The 20,674-nt window shown below is 38.5% G+C and overlaps 1 protein-coding gene across 1 annotated transcript in view; it reads left to right on the top strand.

Moving 5' to 3' along the window:
- The window catches only part of LOC124166779 (sex peptide receptor), a 749,439-nt gene that overhangs the window by 10,014 nt on the left and 718,751 nt on the right, over nucleotides 1–20,674 (top strand). The gene's annotated exons all lie outside the window — the stretch shown is intronic.

The following is a 20,674-nucleotide window of genomic DNA, read 5'->3' as shown; positions in this document are numbered from 1 at the left end:
TACAGAGGCATAAATGATTAGCGAAACAAGATTTCCCGTCATTGTATATAAAACTTCTTCTATGTTCCTTCACTCTGTCTAGTCACAAATATACTCTATTCCGCTTTCAGTATTTTCTAAATATTATCTCACAGTAAAGCGTCTCAATAACTAAATGAAATTGATTTGGGAACGAAATGATGCTTTATTTCTTCTTAAAAATGGTATATCACCGTACGAAAATACTATATCGACGCATTTTCATCAAATTTACTGCCATACATTTTTCAAATTCATCACAAGAAACAAACGTGAAAATCTAGGGTTATGTTGCTTACTGGAGAAATATATTTCAGGGCTTACACGCTGAACAAATATAATTTTCTACCTATAAAACTGAAAGAACGAGTTTTGGAGAAAATTGCTTCCGCCCCCCTTATAAATGATACGTTGCTATTTGAAAATGTTATTTCCCAAAGCGACGTGACTAGAGAACACTTGATGTCTCATTTAGACTTCAGCTTGCGAAACACAAACGCGTGGCTTTCAACGTCAAAAACAAAAGATAGCATTTGCAGTTGAGAGCATTTGAACGCCATTTTGCGTAAAAATAATTCTTTGAAGGAGTTGTTTAGCAATGAGTAACGTCTCCTCACCATAGATATCTTCCTCCGTATGCAATTTTAAAGGAATATTAAAAGCGTGCCGCTGAAATACGACATGAGCGTGGTGTGTAGGAGGACAAAAGGAGGCTTCATTAAGAATTTATGCGTTTTTAACAGCAGCATTAAGGGAAAAGACTCAACTTCGGCTAAAACGCTCCAGCAACAAAGTGAAGCCATGTATCACATGGCAAAGACAGGTAATTCCCCTTCGGATGGCTTGAGCAAATAGGTCACACAACACTAAAAGGGATCTCTCTCAATCTCCTGATAATATTTAAGATGTTTAACCCTCATATGGATTCACTGCGCCTTAGCGGCGCTCGAGGTTTTAAAAGTGGTGTAAAATTTTTCCATTCCAATGAATCATTTTGAAATTTTCAGTAGTCTATTTTTTCTGCTTTCTTCGTCTACACACAAAATTTTGTTAGCATAGTGTTGATAGATTACATTTTATTGGCCTCTAATGGAAAAAGTTACGTCGTTGGATTTTCGGCGCCGCTGCGGCGCTCAGTATTTCCTCGTCACTACGTCGTTGACTGCACTCTCAATGTTAATGTCAAAGCATTTACGTATCGTATGAAATGCTATAACATATTTATAATCATATTATTTATATTTCTAAACATTATAAACAAATGAAATTGTTAAACAAAAGGAAAATATTACCATACCAATTTTGCTTTCTATTTTAGCTAAGAATCAAAATATTTGCCTCGTTTTGATGCTCATTGACAAAACTTCATCTTTTTACAAGAATTATTCATAAAAACTCATAGCTAGTCAAAGTTGTTTTTTCATGGGCCTCCGACTTAGTTTAGCTTGGGCACCTTGTCCGCTCCGCGTCCACGTACCTGCCGTGGTGATAGTCACCTTAGGGTAAACCCTAGAGTAACTCTGTTTAGAATTACTCCAAGCAGCAATTCTAAGAAAAATTTAACACAATGCATTATCCGAATTCGTAGAATAATGCTTTCTCACCGTTGTGTGAACATTTTTCGTTGAATGAGTAACTGTAACTTGCCAGGAGATTCAGAAGTTTCACCGACTACTGTGAAGAACACATCGCACAGTTATTGTTATATGCCTTGTACCATCATTCGAAAAAAAACCCTTTGCGGCTACGATAGTCTATACAAAATTGCTGGCATTTATAGAGTTACTGATGACGTGACAGTTTACCATTGGGGTGAAAACAAGATAACTACCCAACTACTTGTGTGATAGAAAATAATTTCTCTTTCCTAACGATGGGTTTAGACTTTACATGGTAAAAATCGTTTCGTTATGAATAGGTGAAAAGACAATTTACCGTGAGGTGAAAATTTGTGAACATATTTCTCGTTTCTTTGTGTACTGAAATGCACAGATGTTTTATGCACTGGGGGTGTTACTAACGTAAAGGGGTGAGTGAGGAGGAGAAAGGAGAAGGAATGCCAGGAGGTTGTTTTGGGGTGAAGGGGTGCTAGTGTGTCGACTGCCAAGGATCGGGAAATACCCAGATCGTTAGGACAGGTAGGAGTAGAAAATCCTTAACGCGAAAAAGGTTTGGAGTGCAAGGAGGCAATTAGATACAAAAGCCTGCTTTTTCTTCATCCTTCCAAAGCTGCATGAGGGACAGGGAACAAAAGCCTTGTCAAAACGCCCCGCGGTGGCCCTCCCTTCATTCCAAGAAGGTCCAGCTCGAGTGGGTCATTAGGGTGGAGAGAAGTTCAATCAAGTTTTGTGGGAGGGGGGAAGAAGGTGGTGAATGACGAATAAGGGAGCTTAGTGGGAAGGTATGGACAGTCTCAATGTTTGGGTCAGTGAAACGCTAAGAAAGGAAACGGAAAGAAAATGTAAGGGAAGTCCCTCCAAAGTGAGGGTATTTTTGTCACCCCAGAGCATTCTTTCATCACTTTCTCACGCAGAGCTGGACGAAAGAAAAAAGGCAGCTGCTCCTCCTCCCCTACCACCAATAGCGCATACTTCTAAGAATTTATTTTTTTTGGATTTTCCACCAATAGAGGAGTAAAACCTAATCTGATGCACTCCCACGCAAAACATTTACCCGTCCATATCTAAGGAAACCTTTCCCTGTGGGCTACACGCCCCAGTGGGGGAATAGGGTTCCGTGGTAGGAAAAGAGTACCGACTCTTCTAGCTCCAACTCCAAAGAAGCGTTGGGTTCTTTGACAAGTCGCTTATCATCCCATATTATTTATATTTCAAAACCCATAAGCATTGATTTTTTTTTCATTGCAGGGAATAAGCTCCCAGAATATTCGTAAGATTTGTCTTGATCGCCAGAATCTTGTAAAAACCACGAAAGTAACACTCGTCTGTTCTCACTTAACCTGCAGCTGTTCTATTATTAATGTTTAATAACTTATCCTTCTATATACAATGCAAAGATATAACATATGGGAGGACGCAGAGAAGCAAAATTATGTCATATAGTCATAAACGAATTTTATTCGGTCATCATTTTTAGTATTTAGATGCATAAAAATATAAACAATATAAACATTAAACAACGGAGGTTGTCGAGCTCTGCATTTCAGAAAAATATTTCAAACAACAATTACACACGAAATAAAAACTTTCACTCGAAAATGACAAACAAAGGGAACTGAAATAAAGACCATTACGGCAAGAAATGGAAAGGAATGCAGCGTTCAAGTTTTTTTGTTATAACTTCAACAATAAGGGTTTAAATCTAGCAAAACACGGTAAAAAATAAAGATGATAGATGTATTTACCATTATCAATCAGAAAATTTGTAAATTTAGGCTAACTTTGAAAGATAATAGCAAAAAAAGACGCGGCGCCGCTGCGGCGCCGAGAATCCAACGACGTAACTAATTTTGTAAATCCATATGAGGGTTAAGATACTAAAATCTAGCCACTAAAGCGAAAACTTTGATACACGAGCAAATTATATCTACCGTATGCTAGAGAATCTCGTAAAAATGAAAGCCACTGAAGATTCGTATTTGGTATTTTTGTCTTCTTTGGAGCATGATATGATACGTTAGATTTATATTTTATGGTTCATTACGAGTTATGTAAACATTTGATACTTCACTCACTCAAACTCAAAGGTTAGTTTGGAAAGGTGATGGTAAAGCTCGCCCAGGAGTTAGCCAAGGGCGCGTGGGTACCACGCATTCAGGTTTATTATGTCAAGATAAGAAAAGTGGGATATTAGTCGAGATGATAAGAAGAGGATTCGTTTTTCCGAAGTGAAATGTAGTCGACTTTAATTCATTCTACGTCCAGCTGAGCTCAAACAATCAAAGCACTCAAGATGTGCACCGAAATTTTTAATCTCCTCTCAGAGAATTTATCAGAGGAAAACAAATAATGATGTAATACCTGTCACCTATTGAAGTATACGCTAGAGGGGCAGTAGGCAGGTACGTACATGTGCATTATTTCCCTTGAGCAACACAAGTTTTCGAGGGTTTAGTTTGAGCATGTTGGTATTTGAACTTGAGACCCCAAAATCAAAAACTGCGAACTTACCGTGCGGAACACACGCAAGAAATATTTGTTACAGAGCGCTGAGGAAGCTAGGAGGGGTCCAGCGTGTTGTGGGAAGATTTTCGGATGAGAAAGTAGAAGAGAGGTACTGTTTTGCACTCGTAAGGCCACACCTTGAATGTGCAGCCAGCAGATGGGATCCGGTGCAGAGAGACATAATTTCTAAACTTAATAAAATGCAAAGGAAAAACGCGCGATCCGTCACCAAACAGCTACAGGCTGTAACAGATACAGAAAACGGTACACGGCTGTCACAGGCATTAAGCTGGGAGCCGCCAAAGCCTCGAAGGGTGCGCGCTAGCCTTTGATTGCTTGAGCTTTTGAGAATAAATGTCTTCTAGTAGTAGTCTATAAGAACTCTTCGATATTTCTAGGTCCTAAAAAAACTATAAATTAAAGGAGGTATTTTTCCGAACGGATATATATGGGAATTCTTTTTTTCCCGAACAATAAAAAGGTTTAATAAATGCTTGGTAGAACTTAGTATGCACACTTCCATTTTTTATTTGCTAACGACTGGTGCCCTAACACCCTACGCCACTCGCCAGACTCCTTTTTTTGCGGGATGGTATGTAGATGATGATAATAATGTTTATTACCTCCAATATTTCGATTTTACAGCTGAATAACAAAGATAACGAAGAGAAGGAGTTTTAGTAGGTCTCCAAGGTCATAGGGCCAGATTTGAGCCACCATTAAATAACAAAAACGTATGCCAATAAAAAATAATAATGCTGTAAATAATACATGAGTGTTTTAAGAAATAATATCAAAATAAATGTTCAATTATTTCTTGTGAGAAAAGACAGTATCTGGCAAGTCTTAACATTTTATTTGAGGAATTCATTTTTTTTTATTTTAGCGGGCAGTAAATGAGATAACTTTTGCACCATGTAAGGAAAACGACGTCTGAATAATGTTAATCTTGGTCTGTTTGTTGCTACAAATGACTCAAAGATAATCAGTAGCCACGCGCTCTAGCCACTAGATCACCACTTTCACCTCATCGATATGGCATTTGGAGGAGGCGATACACAGAATAGGGAAGGAATTTGAACCCGCACCTACTACGTCGGAGGCCAACGCTCAAGCCACTAAGCGAACCCGATACTTGTTATCGGTATTTTTTTAAAGTTTCAACGCAACGTTTACAATGATATTTTAATTTTTAACGCATAATGAGTGACATTCTCCGCAACTCCACGAGCTAAAATCGCATTGAAAATTGGGAGAAATGGTTGAAGATAAGGGATTACTATTTACCAAACAGAGGTTATACAAACATTCTTGATTTCAACGGCCAGAGCTACCTACAGCGAGGTGCAAATTCCTTTTTTTCGATTCCAATGGATTCGTTCCCTCAGACTCGATTTAATAAGATGATTAGGTAGACGGATGGGACAAGGAAGTTATAACGATAAGAAAGTCTTCCTTGTTTAGCCATTTTCTCTCAACTTATAAACGAAAAATTCAAAAGTTTCCACCCATTTGTCATGAGTTTGTGACGCCATTAAAATTCAGTTTCATTTAGTCGCTCAGGGAGACCCGATACAAAAAGGCTCACAAAATTGTTTATGACAACGAAACACGTGAAATGGATGCGCGAGGCCGAGGAGTAGTACAGACGCGGTGAGCTACTCGGTAAGAGTCAGTGACGTCACCGAATTCTTAGTGAAAGGGGTTCGCTGCGAACAGCAGGAGAGGTAGGAGAGGGGTCGAAAAACGGAAAAGGTACGGATCTCTTTATTTCTTCAAATCCATCTCCATCAAAATCAGCAATCACATCAAATTATGAAGGAATCCATTTTATGTGAGTTGAATAGCAAAAGCAGGTCAGAGACGAACCTGGATTTTCACGATGATTAGGATGGCGTGGCTTCACAATACAAGGGCGGTCGGGAGGTTTAATCAGGTCTGTGGGTGAAGTGCAGAGGGAGGGATTGGTGGAGAGAGATAAGTCGGGTAAACAGACACCGCGAGAGAAAAGGCGAAGCAGTCAGTGAGCGGCGTGGCAAACATCCACAAATGGAGTCGACTGCTAAAGATACCTCCATACGCACATGCATTCAACTTTAAAGTTGGCAGTGCGAATTCGAACCAAGGAATGGAGGGAGTCACCTCACGGATGAGAGGGAGTGATCCGTCGTCTTAAGGAGGTTAGTTACTCCGCAAAAACAAAACCAAGCCATTAAGTAGGGCTTACGTATCATGCCCCTTGCAAAGAATTTTTAGTGGCATTCCAGCAACTAATGGGTCCTATACAACACCACACAGGCGCCTACGCGCAGCAGATATAAATTCTCCCCATTTTGCATCAGCATGTGATCATTCGCTTATTTTACCGGCTTATTTAAAATGTTCGTAAATGGTAATTGGCAGCACTGTCATGGGTGCACCCAGCAAGGGGAAGGGGGGCAGCGCCCCCCCCCCCCAGAAGTAAAAATCGCAAAAGTCTTTACGCAAAATTAGTCCTGAATTGAAACCAAAGTATTCAACAAATTTCCTTTAAACTCACGAAAAATGATATGTATTAGAATAAAATATGAGACTAAAATATATCTGTTTTTTCAAGGAATTTATCTTATAAACTAATAAAGCGCTGTTATAATTTTCTTAAAATGTTGGTTTCATTCACCTTTTCCATGCAAAAATGTCACAACTTGGCTTGCCTCCACCGTAGACCATGGCTGCCCCCCCCCCTAGTTATAATCCTGGGTACGTCCTTGAGCACTGTCAGTTAAACATTATTAAATTTTTCCGCGAGGACACACTTTCCACTGCCACTACATGTCAATATAGCCGTGCGTTGGATAAGAGAAAGAAATTTTTGAGAAAGCATTGGCTGAGCCATTTGGGAAAATAAAAAGTTATTATCTTCAAGAAAAGAGAAAGAAAGCATTTAAAGTCGATGGTAAGGAGAAAAACTAGTTAGAATAGATGATAAAGTTATACAAAAAGTGACTAAAGCTATAAAATAGTGCGAGGGATGAACAAAGTTTGTAATTATGAATGAATAATTGTTTCAGAAAATAGGAGAAGGGTGATTACATGACTAATGAGTGAGTGAAACTAAGCAAAGGTATTTACTATGATCGAAAATACGAGTATGAGCTATTTTTCTTAAGATTTTGGAAATAATTGTGCTTAAATTCTAACGTGACGTATGCATGATAATAACTGCTAACAATAATTTTGAGGACGTAACTAACGATAAAATATAAAGCTAAAGTATCATATCATGCTTCTAAGAAGACAAAAATACCAAATACGAATCTTTAGTGGCTTACGTTGTTATGAGATTCTTTAGCATACGATAGAGATAATTGGTTCGTGTATCAATGCACTCGCTTTAGTGGCAAGATTTTAGTACCCTTAACTGTCTTAAATATTATCAGAAGATTGAGAGAGATCCCTTTGAGTGTTGTGTGACCCATTTGCTCAAGACATCCGAAGGGGAATCACCTGATTTTGTATTCTTATTTACGTGCACGAAGATTAAATTAGCATATTTTAATAAATCATTTTCCTTTTGGAAAAAAACTTTCGGTTCATTTCTATCAAGCTATCTTCTAGGATACTCAATGATTCAGCACAAAGATAATTTCATAGGTGAGGCTTGAGCTCAACCTAGATTAAGTCAAAGGCTTGCGAATATCACACATTCAGGCCAGTTTTCTTCGCTGGGCCACCTCGCCAACATTCTAGCATATTGTTCGGGGGTATCCGATGGCTTCATTTCGATTACATTTCCCAAAATAAATACAAAAATTGCGTATTATTTGAAATGATATTTCAAATTTTCGCACACTTTAATTTTTCAGGAAAGAGAGGTAACAATTACCAACGTAAAATTCATCTAATGATGTCATTTTCGAACTTAGGATTTATTCAATGGTAACGCGAAAGGTTAGGCAAGAGAAAAATATATTACGAAAAGATAATTGAAACCAAACCTCCAAGATAATAAGCATTTGGTAGGGTCAACATAGGAAATATCTCATAGGTCATTCAATATTGAGACACCCCTTCTGAATTTCATTGGGTACCTCATGCTCTATTGATCTATTGACTCATAAATGAATATCACTCCATTGGCTACGAAACAACTGCAATCAGCCCGCCTGGTCCGTCTATGAAGATAGGAAATACCCAGCTAGGAGGAAAACGCTTTTTGCGGGAATTATACCGGTGCGTTTCAACCTCACGTCACTCTGTTATCCCTCAATCAACGAATGGAGCACATCAACGGACTCTCTTCTTTCCGGGTTCCATTATCATCGCTGCCAACTCATATGAGTCATCTCTTAATCTAGGAGTAATAAACTGGCTGGAATAGGTGAAGGTGAAGATTATTCATTTCTCTATCACTCCCCGGAAATCGAGAAAATGAACTAAGTTAAATAAAGCCAATGAGACGTATACTTCACAATGGGGAACTTGCATGAATTTTTTAATTATACAGGTGGACAGAAAATTATTTTCTGAATTCAACAAAGAAAACCGCTTGTAAATCTGAGTTTTCCTTCGCGAGATATTCAATGATAAATATAACGAATTTTAAAGAGCGCCAAAAATCCCTCCCCCCCAAGCCACTGCCGACAAAGCCTCGATGGCGTCATAGGAGCCTTAACATCACACGAAGCTATTGTTGTGATTTTTTGTAATAGTTGCCAGCAGTTGTGAGAGCTTCGTTTGTGAGACGTGTTGATTGTTTTCTATTTAAAGCAAAATATCCGACGATAGAGGCTCGGAAGCCCTCATATTTTGTATTATTTATATCTAATATTTTTATCTAAGTAGGGGCATAAAATATCAAACTGGAGCAGTTAAACCAAAAATTATGTAATACCTAAATAACATCGTTGTAGGAATCTGAGCCACGGCCGTTGGAAAGGGGATACTTTACTTGTATGTTGATGTTATCGACGACATATCATTCATTAAAGTATGTAATTAGAACAACTTCGATGTTTACTAACGCCCGCTATGCTTTTATATACAATAACTTCATCCATTCATTCGTAGGTACCGGAGAATTCGTCGTTTAAGACTGCCTGTGCTTGTATTATGAGGTGAATTACAGTCAATGAAACTTTTTCTCACTGATTGGAGACATCTAGGAACATTTTTTGCGCCAAAATAGTATTATTATCAACGTGACATCTCCCGTTAAGCTACTGCCAATAATCACAGTACAAAAAGCATATATCTACAACACAATTCAAATCAAAAAAAAATTACAATAAAGCATATATATACTACATATCAAAAACCAAAAATATTTGTAATAAAAAAACAGACGCTGATAGCCTCAGTAAAATTTATTTTTATTTAATCAATCAAAATTAATGGTAACTAGGTGTGGCAATACCTTAGTAACACAACATCAATAAATTTGTACAAAGTTAAGAGGTATGTCAAAATATTTTGTGTATTCTATTCTGTTCTTATATATATATATATATATATATGTGTATACTTTAAATTATATTACTGTATAAAAAACGCGATCGTAACATTTTTATGTAAAAATATTGTATATCGTTGTCATCTTTGTATTTTATATTGTTCATGTTTTCTTTTTCATAGCCCTGATGATGATTTGAAATCAATCTAAACGTTGGCTATAACTTGGTTTACATTGACATATACTCCAAGAAATATCATAAAAAGTTATTAAACAAGGTCAAGAATAGAAGAGGAAAAGTATAAATAATACTAATTAAATAATCACAGTGCCAGTGGTCGTAATGCACAAAGTTTGACAAGGTTGAAAAATATCGGCCAAGAGTTATCTGTGTTCCATCGTGATTGAATTTTAAAAAGTGCTATTACGCAATCGACAAATGTCTAACGGAAGTGTAAAAATTGTCAGTGGCGTGTTCACCTCCGCTGTTCACCGTAGATATAACATTTCACTATCAAGCTATCAAGATCAAAGCTGTGTGTGAAGTTTGTTATTCCATTATTTCAACGAATAGTAGTGAGAAAAGTCACCTGTGTCACTTGCGTTGGCTAATTTAAGGTTTTAAATCAGTGAATAAATAGTTGTTATTCTCACAACGAGCTCTGTTATTGTAAGTTGTACGTGATGAATATAAGAATGGCAGTGACTTCCAGTTTTTGATAATTGTATTTGCCTATTTCCCACTATACTTTTATGGTTCATGCTGCTATATTGTTTATGTATTTACCTACATTAATGAAATAGGTTGTAGCTTATGTGTGTGTGTGTTGGCAGCGGAACCAATTCGCGATCTCACATGTGGATTGTGTGCAGACTGTTTTGCTTTGAATTCGTACCGTAGGACGGATAGGACTACGTTCTCCGCTAATACCGCATTGCCAAATCCAGCACAACAGCTCGTAAGCTTACGATCGCTATCCTCCAGTATTACGAGTTTCTTTTACATCTCGATTTGCCGCCGACGTATAGCAATAATTAGTCTTAACAAATTCCATGGTCGAGGCATCAATTTTTGGTGTCCTAAAAAAAGGCTGATGTCCTAACACCCCATGCCACACGCCTCTAAGGCGGCTTGCGGGGTATTATGTAGATTTAGATGAATTTCAGGTGTACTATTCAAACGAGCGGCAACGTTATCATCCATTTACCTGGTACCTAAAGCATAAGAAGTGAAACGCTTGTCCTTCATCATCCCGATGTCGCATTATTAATATCCCAAGTAATAATCGAGGCACATTAGCAAAGGAAAATTTGCCCAAGAATAAAAGAACAAAATAAAGTGACGATGAGCGACTAAATACTCCCTCAAACCAAATTTTACAGCATGCGCTCAGCGTATTTCTCAAATCCCTACGGTTGTATAGGCACCTATGACGTCACGACTGGCCTCGGCAACGCTCGGGCGTCTTCGCGCAGTGGTCGGTTTAGAGAAATTTTTCTCGATTTTAAAGTCAATATTTTTTCATTTTTTTTGATGATGAATGGAGAAACTTTAGGTTTTTTTGTGAGCTAATGTATCCATTTTATTTATTCAAAATATTTTTTAGAGCAATCGACGAACCATGTAAGTTCCCCTTTCTCGTATGCTTGGTATACGATGGGTTCCTATAAGTTTTCCCTGGACAATTTCTATGACTTTGCGGTCCATAATTAAGATAATTACATGTGTCTCATACCAATTCGTTTAATATATATACATTAAAACTTCAATGCATATAAATACATGTATAGTTGAAACTAAAAAGGGCACTGTATAAATTAGAACTCACATTACAGACGTTAAAATTAGGATTCTTTCCTGGCTACTTATCGCGCAAGTAATATCAGGCAATTCATCCAGATTATTAGCACTATAAAAACCTTCACATGCATGACTCACCGGTGCAATCTTGCCTTCGGCGCATGGGCTTGAAAATAGAGTTGAAGACACAGACAGGTGACTGTCTTTACGGCTAACAGGAGGAGAGAGAACACGGTATCTACGCTTCCGATGCACTTGGCTTAAAACACAGGCGCAAACTGGCTCACACAGCCTGTTAAATATCTCGCACCACTGAATAAGGATAACTGGGCAGTGATTTGCATGGATTAAACCAACGCCAGATCTGTGATTGCCAGGTCTGCGCGAATATAATTGCTGCCCCTCGGGGATAAAGCATAATGAATTCAAGCTATTATTACCCTCGGTCGTGAATGCAGCCACTTTAACCAGAATTTGAGGGACGAGGTAACTTCCCACGCAGTTGTGCTAACCTCATGCCACAGAAAACGCAGTCAATATCCCCTCTGTCACACAGGACTCTCGTTTATGAGCGCCGCAATCACGACCAGCCTATTTAAGTCGGAACGATTAATAGGGTAAGGGCCGTTACACGCGCGCTAAAAGAATGGCACAAAAAAAAATAAAACATGAGAACGTACGCGAAATCAGTGTCCGGAGGAAGGGAAGTATATTGAGCTGAGAGCGTCGTGTGTGTGTGTGTGTATATATATGAGAGGGACACCTTTACTAGAGGGCGCGCAGTGCTTTTAATTGCAAACGACGCGGTCTCACGCCAGCGAGTCCAGACTGACCGAACGACCCCTGCTCCGCTAAAGCTCCGAAAACGATGCCAGATTGGCGAGGTCCCCACGGTCAATTATAAAGCGGACGAAACGACAGCGGCGGTGGCTTTTCGCGGAGGCGGCCGCAATAGGGGAGGATCTCAAAAGGGCATGAGAACGGAACTGGGCATTTGAGAGGGAAATCCGAGCGAATGGCGAGAATTGAGACACTCCCTCCGACGGCGGACCGAAAGGAAATTCGGAGTCGCAGCTTATGCAGCGTTATATGTCGCTGAAATAATTATGGCCTTATAAGTACTGCAGATTGTAATCGTACTAAATATTCATATTAAATACTAATATCACCTCATGCCTATTCATTGAATCAAGTTAATACAAGTGCATATAATTTTTCTATTGGGATCAGGTTTGTGTTGTGGCTAGAGTGTTTATTTAATACCCCGGGCCTGGGTTCAAGTCCCGTCGTTAGGAGAGAACTTTTAGAGATCATATCGATTGTTGTGACACTTCAAGTTCAGAACTCCATCCGTCGGATGGGACGTTAACCCGCGGTCCCCTAGGCGTCTTTTTTTAAGAGCAGGCTAATGCCGACGCCGGATTTCTCTCCACCCTTCCTTCCACACCCTTTCCTCTTGGTGCAAACAACCTCAGCTGCCAATCTCCACCGTCAAATACCATTAAATATTTGTTAGAAGGGTGAGAAATAACGGCATTAAAACAATTAAGCCAAGATGTGTTTGACTATGGATCAATGAAAGCGTTTGGATACCAAAAAGATATTTCCGGCCAACGCATTTTTTAAGCACCCAGGAAATTTCCATGTCATCACATTGGTGTATCATTAAGTGAAATTACCCAGCAATCAATAGAGGGTGAGGAAAAAGCAGTTACGCCCAGTAAAGCGGTTCACAAAATGAATTTAGCCCTGATAATATGTACTTTGCCTGAGAGATTACAATTTTTTTGGAATAAAATATTCCTGGCATTTTAGACCACTACTATGCCTCATATTTTTACGAGGTACATGCTATTACACATATTTTTGTGTCCAGTATCCTATTCTTTACCAATGAAAATTGATTTCATAACAACCACTGTTACAGTGTCACACGTCTAGTACCATTTATTAAATATATGGTGAATATTACACATATCAAAACGATGATGTCTTTCATGACTTTCTCAGATCATCATCAACTTCACACCATGATATGCATATAAAAATAAAAATTTTCATAGAAAGCACGACCGCTTTGGCAGTCAACAACCAACCCAACTACATGGCGGAAATGGGTTACCCTTCTACATGGAAATCAATTCTGCAATTGCAACCAATACCGGAAGCCCCGGTTGGAATAGGAGCGAAGCTATTGCCAACGCTGAGCGGCGAAATCCAGAAAAATATGAAGCAAATCTGTTCCGCGGCAATCTCAGAGCCAACAAAAAATTCCAAAAGTGTGCTCACCAAGGGAGAGAATATTTCCACTAGGAACGTTGGTACATTTGAGTCGCCATTTCCCGAAACTTTGAATAATTATTTTATCTTCATTATTTCCTACCATTACTAAACACCACTGCAAAAAAATAAACTTCATAGTTTTATTTTCTCACAAATTAGTGGATGGAGACGGAAAGGAATTTTAAAATATTAAAATAACCAAGTAATAATAGATTTATCATCACATCTCCATGGAATATGAGGACATTAGAGCAAGAAATATTATGGCAATCAGAAAAAGTACTTAATAATCATCTTTTGTTGCTCGTTTTTGCTGAATTAATTTTCTCTTCAACGTTAGAGACTTTTCATTTTCTCCTAAAGATGCGGATAAAGCTTAATTGTTATTTTCAAGCAAAGCATTTCCCAAAATATTTAAAATAATATCATCACAATAAAAATCGTGACATTATTTAAAAAATAAACAAAACGTCACTTAAAAAATACCAAATGAACCATATGCCATTACTTAAAACACCTAAAATGACCAAACCATATTTTTCCGTTTCTCACTTGAGTTATAAGTGAGTGTAAGAGGATCTGCGGCGGGAATTCGATTGCTGAACGCTAATAAAATTATGGAATCCTGAAATAATCAAGGACAACGAGAAGCAAAGGCAAATGTTTGGCATGAAATAATACGAAGATGCATTTCGATAATCTCATTGCTCCTTTTGAAGTTGCGGATGAAGCCAGAAAGGTATTTTTATAATAAAAATGCTACTAGAAATTAAAAATGGGTTAACATATTTATATTGTGGAGTCTCTGAGGTTTTGGCCAAATAATTAAATAAACACTCTTGCAAAAGTTTCCCTACATTTATAAAGCACCGTCAGGACTGATAAAACAAAACAGAATAGCGAACCAAAAGAGAAGTTATGAAATTCATCTCACCAAAACATAATGACGTAATGCTAAAACATTATGTTTTAAATTTACTCGGTAAGTATAGAAATCAGCATTTATACAGCTCAGTCTACGAAACTAAAACACTAAACAGAAAATTAGCATCACATACCCATGAAATACGTTTAGATGGACTAGCAGTTCTTAATGGAAATGAGAATTTTGAAGTAGAAAGCTAATAAAATTATGGAATAGAGAGAGAATAAATAACGAGAAACAGTGAAAGGAAATGTTTGACATGGGAGCAGACAAAGGCGGGAAGGGACTTTCATTGGCCCTCAAGCGCACGCCACGGACTCTCTCCTCTTCTTATTTTAACGACGCATTGAGTAAACAAAGGAGGATAGCGACCTCTCCCTCACCCCCGCCAAACGAGGCGAATATCTCGACCGTAAATGCGCTTCTTCAAGGCTTTATTACATTCTCAAGCGGATCCATCCCTCCGCGATAAGTCCGATTACAAGCGGAAATACGCCGAGCCTCTCTTGACCACACTAGGGCCATGAGCGCAAGCGCTTGTAAAAATTGCGACGTCTCCAATGCCCTTGAAGAAAGATAAGGTCAAATGATAAGCAAAGAGGTTAATGGACGCTCAAGTGAAGCCCTTAAATGCTCTCTGGGAGAGTAAAGCAAAAGCAGATTTGAATTATGGCGCCGTTAAATTTTGCATATAAGGACTCGAGAATACTCAACTTTCACCAATCCTTTTTTATCGATCGTGATAGCGTTTCAAAAAAAAGAAACACGATTTTTTCCGTTTCTCAACCTGTCGCCTTCTTCTCGAGCTGTTCGCTAAAAAAAAACGACAGCATTAAACCTTTCCCAGATAAGTTTATGACGACATGAGAACCTACCGATGAGTTCCACCCTTCTAATATATTCCTCGATCTCGTGCATCGGACTCACGTGGCTCGTTGTTGTCCAAATGTCCACTCTCTTGCATGCGATTCCATCTCTCAAAAAGTGATCCCCCTTGGTGCGACATGCTTTGGCAAGCTGTAATTTTTATAAGGTACCTACTCCATTTAATTACTTTCGTTTATAGTTAAAGACTGCTCATCTTTTACAACATTTCCAGCCACAAGTTATGCTTTAATATTCGCCAGAAATTACTAGGAGTGAACGAGTGTTACACAGCCATGTCATGAATTACGTTGGGATCCGCTGAGAACTAGGTAGCTATGAGTTAGGCATAAATTGGTTTAGAAATACATTTAAAATATGTTTCAGAAGTACACGGAGAACTTCATCTTATCATCTTCACCATAGTTCCAGGTTTCAGGACAGAAAAGATAAAATAAATAAGATGATTGGCCAATGAATAAGTATCTATACGAATTCGTTTTTCCCCAGTGCAACAAAAGAGTTCAATAAATTCTAGATGGAACTTACAGTCAATAGCCTTATCACTCCAACGCGAACATTACATATTTTTTGGCTGAAAGCTACTATTCACTCATCTACTGTCTCCATGATTCTATTGAGGAGCCTTGCCGGGTATTCTGTGGATGAAGAGATACCGTTCATGTTTTTAAGACATTCCACAATTCTAGCCTTAACTATGATGGGTTTCATTCACATGAATGAAAACTCGGTAAAGTCTTCTCGAATAATTTCATTTCCTTCATAACACTTAAAAGTTTAAATACATTTTTTTATCAGGTATCGTTTGTATATAACATATTTTAATTTTGGTGGAAGCATTCCTCAACTATTAGCAACACGCCGACACAACTTCATGTCTCATAAATATTTTCACCCTTTCCCTTAAAAATTCTCAGCTTTCGGACTGCGGCTTATTTCCATTTCTTATTTCTTTTTCTATTTTAGGCTCCCCATCAAGACTTACCTCACTGTTCATTTTTCCTACAATAATTTTCCACCAATTTTTTTTGCTCTACAAAATAATTTTATTCCTCCTTCCATAACATAATCAGCTAGTGCACTAAATTATCGCTTCTGCGCGAAAGACAGTTTCAGGCTCAGCTGTGATAGAGCTAATTTTCAGATCCGAAGTATTGACAATGTTCTACCATATACAACGTCGGTATATATTGGTGCCTTTCCCTATTTCTCCTAAATTTCCACCTTCAGGAAATCGGCTTCGTTCCATTCTCCTTTTGGTCATTATTTCTTCCTTCTTCTTTTCCTCCTCTCTCCCAATCCCTCCCTTTGCTCAAGTGCTACGCCGGGGAGGGAATTCTCCCAGCGGACTGACTCTTCTTCCCATTTCCCGGAGACTTTTTGACACGTTAGTCCCTCATAAAAAAAACAAGTGGAGAGTTTCCCCCCCCCCTTCTTCCCCCCCCCCCCCGGGAGAGACTGGCTCCCTCAAAGCTGTTGCCCTCTCCTTCCCCCATGCACCCCCCGCCGCCCCAACACACCCCCTAATGCTCCTTCCACCTGGTCCCTTGCACAACCCTTAACTTTCTTCCGTCGGAGGGAACCCGTTCGCCATCCTAAATAACCCACTCTCCCCCAGAAAGCCGTCTCGCTCTCTTCCTTCTCCCACGGCCCCGACTCCTTCAGCTCCATTCACAACGCCATCTTACGAACAGCGACAAGGTAGGTATCAAAGCTGAGCCAATTACGGTTATTCATCCTGAATCGCAAGAAAGAGAATCTCCTCAAGAAGTTATTTCGAGAAGAGAAACATGTCCATATAATTAAGTAAAAGATACAGTGTCCGGCGTGATAAGGTGGAGAGCTTTGATATTCGGCTTATTAAAACAACTTTTCTGTTTCCACACTCTTTTCTTTTCACCGACCATGGTTTCGGTAACTTGTGCCATGATCGAGGTATACTTGATAATGGCACAAGTTGTCGAAACAATAGCTGGTGAAAATAAAAGAGTGTGCAAACAGACAAGTAGTTTTTATAAGCTGAATATAATTTAGGGTAATATAAATATATAAAGGATAAGGATTTAGGATAATATAAAATAATATAAAGAATATAATAACACAGAGTACGTCGTACTCCGAAAAATCCACTGGGAAAAAATCATTCGCCCGTTGCGAAACGGAGAAATTATCAGACGAATGATTTTTCCTCTGTGGATTTTTCGCACAATTTGTGCATTGCGGGTGACTCCGTAAAAGTTATCACCATTGCTAGTCCCGGTATACTTATATATGTCGTACTCCATCAAGCAATAGCCAAAAAAATATAATATTTTTAAGCGCAATTCTTGAAATATTGCAATAGAGATTTACTGTTTTTACACATGTAACAAAGGACATATTTCCGTGGAATAAATAGTTAAGAAAAGCCATTTTTTGCATTTTTATAAACTTGCGTTAGGCTATGATATGGCGATATTTTAAATAATAATTCACGTGTTCATTACGGGACTACTCTTTTCGTTATTTAAAAATAATAAGCGACTTAAAAATTAAACAATGGAAAGAATTACTTCGGTTTTTTTAATACAAATATTGCAAAGGTGCCAGAACATTGCTTACATAATATAAGCGATAAGTATTACTTTATAGTTGCGCATTCCGGACTTACATCCTCACATTCCTTCCTTCGTGTAGTGAGACTCCCGTCCTAAATAACCCACTCTGCGAACTCTTCCCAAAAAGCCTTCTCGTGCTCCAGCCACTTCCTTCTCCCGCTACTTCCTTCCTTATACCTCCAATCACAATGCCAAGCGTAACGAACATCGAATAGCTAGCACGGCAGACATTTGTGCTCCACTAATTATGGATTTCCCTATAGGCACAAATTGTGCGGAGAATTCAATGAGTTAAAGTTGTCCTAAGAGCAAGTACAAGTCATTTTCACTTATGTTTTAAAATCCGATCTTACCGTGAATTCCATTGCGTCTCCATCATCATTCATCCCCTTGGAAGGTCAGTTGGTCCTTCATCGGCTGACACTCATGTGTTAGGCTTTCCATCCTATATTTTCTGGAATTAACATTTGAAGTTCGGAATTTTTATGAAGGTCCTTTAACCGATAATTGCCTCCGCACAGGAAAAATGAGGAAAATTAACCATCAGGTAAACAGAAATATGATCCAAGGTGCAAGATAGGATTGGAATCACGATAAAAATACACAGTTCGCTGTACTCGCCGAGAGAGTAATTTCTTAGATGTTAGTCAATAATTTTTCATTATGAATAGATGAAAATGGTCGGCTATAGTGTCTGCAAGAGCTCCTCAACTTCCTTACGCAGCGCCAAATAGACGCCCTCCTAAATAACCTACTCCAGCTCTTACGCAAAAAGCCTTTTCGCACTCAAGACCTCTTCCTTTTCCCCTTCCTTCAAAGTCTCCGTTCACAACGCTAGCGCAGCAAACAGTGAATAGTAACCGAAATTGGAAGACATTAGAGCAGCGCCAACCAGGAATTTTAATTTTCAATCGAAACAAACGATATACAAACTCGAAACAAATGAAATGCGTATTCTTGAGAAAACGCGTCACTCACACATGACGTATTCCTGTTTCCTGACGTATAAATTCTTTCAAAGTTTCGCTTTCGCCTGGAATAGTTTTGATTGCATAGAGCGGATTTTCTTCAGAATTGTCCTCCGTGTCAAAGTTAAATGTTTTACATCAGTATCTTCTTATGCAAATAATTTGTGCACGAGAAATACAGGAAAATATTGAAAATAATTACTACACACTCCTTGAAATTTTAAATACAACTCCTAAATGTTAAACGAACAAATTCTTCATAGAAGAAGACAAAAGCACGACCAGTTTAGTGGGAGTGATTCCTCCTCTTGATATGATTGGATAGAGACAGTGAGATAAAAGAAATTTCAATGAAATCAACGTCATTAATTGTTCCCGTGATTGCTCTCCAACGATCGATGGTCAGTCTTGCGGTGCGATATTCTTTTGAATTGGCATTTGTGCTTCCAAAAGTTATTAAACCCCTAAAGTTGATTCCTTAGATAGCTCAAGTATGTAAGATGTAACATAGATTAAGTCTAAACAGAGCAAACATACCTCTTCAAATTCCTTCTCTACGGAGTTCTTTCCTCTCATCCTACATCTCTCTTCCTGTGACTCTTCAACAAAAAGCCTTCTTGCGTCCCTGCCTCTTCCTCCATGACTCTTACCGTGTCATTCCAATCACGAAGCCAGCGTGATGAACGTACAGATACAAGGAAGGGCACTGCTCTCTCTCTCCTATACTCATCCCCAAAAAGCTTTCTCTCTCCCGAGATCTCTTCCTGCCCGTAGCTCCACCAGGTTGCAAACAGACACAACCAAGCACTGATGACATCAAAGATGAGCAAATAGCAGTTACTTACTTTGAATCGAAGGAAATAGAATCTCATCAAGATTTTTGTCGTCATTAATCAAATAATCGCCACAAATACAGTACAAATATAAATTTCTTGAGACATTGCTTTTGGGATTCTATATTACCACTATATTTACACATGCACCTAGGATAATATTTTCTTAGCAAAAGAAAATTTGGAAAAGTAAAAGCTGATTTAAAAATTAATAATTGAATGAGTTACTTTGGCTTTTGAACTCGATGAATTATGTAAATGTCAGCAAAACTTGATTTGAATGACGATAATAGTAAGTTTTGAGATCCAGAGTACCTAGTCTAAAATTGATTCGATGAAATTATTTCTCCTTCGTAACTGCCATTTCTTTTGTTTTCCTACATATGCCATTACGATGTGCATTGGAACTCTTGAGGCATGTTGATTACACAAGCGAGCTTTCGTTCTTGATCCAATGCTGTAGAGAAATGCTGTATATTGACGTATAAAAATGGGTTAATGGTTGCATTCACCATTTGTTTAACATTTCAAAAACAAAAACGGTCATGACGATGTTAGTACCATCTTTAGACGAAATTCATTTGTTGAAATTGTAAAACGGAATTATTTACCAAAAGAGCAGCGTGCCATCTCCTCTCAACTTTCCCCTCCTCTAATCTAAACGAAACCATAGCAACATACGCAAGCAGCATATCTCCCAAAGCAACCCCACCAATACTTCAAACACGCTAACATGAAAGAGCTAGTTTTCAGACGTTACAATGATCATTCAATATGGAGCGAAAAACAGATGAGGATTGGACACCGTC

This window comes from Ischnura elegans, chromosome 10 (assembly GCF_921293095.1).
Source record: "Ischnura elegans chromosome 10, ioIscEleg1.1, whole genome shotgun sequence".
NCBI classification, from domain to species: Eukaryota; Metazoa; Arthropoda; class Insecta; order Odonata; family Coenagrionidae; genus Ischnura; species Ischnura elegans.
Note: the sequence above shows the minus strand (reverse complement) of the source record. Positions and strands in the feature narration are given on the sequence as shown.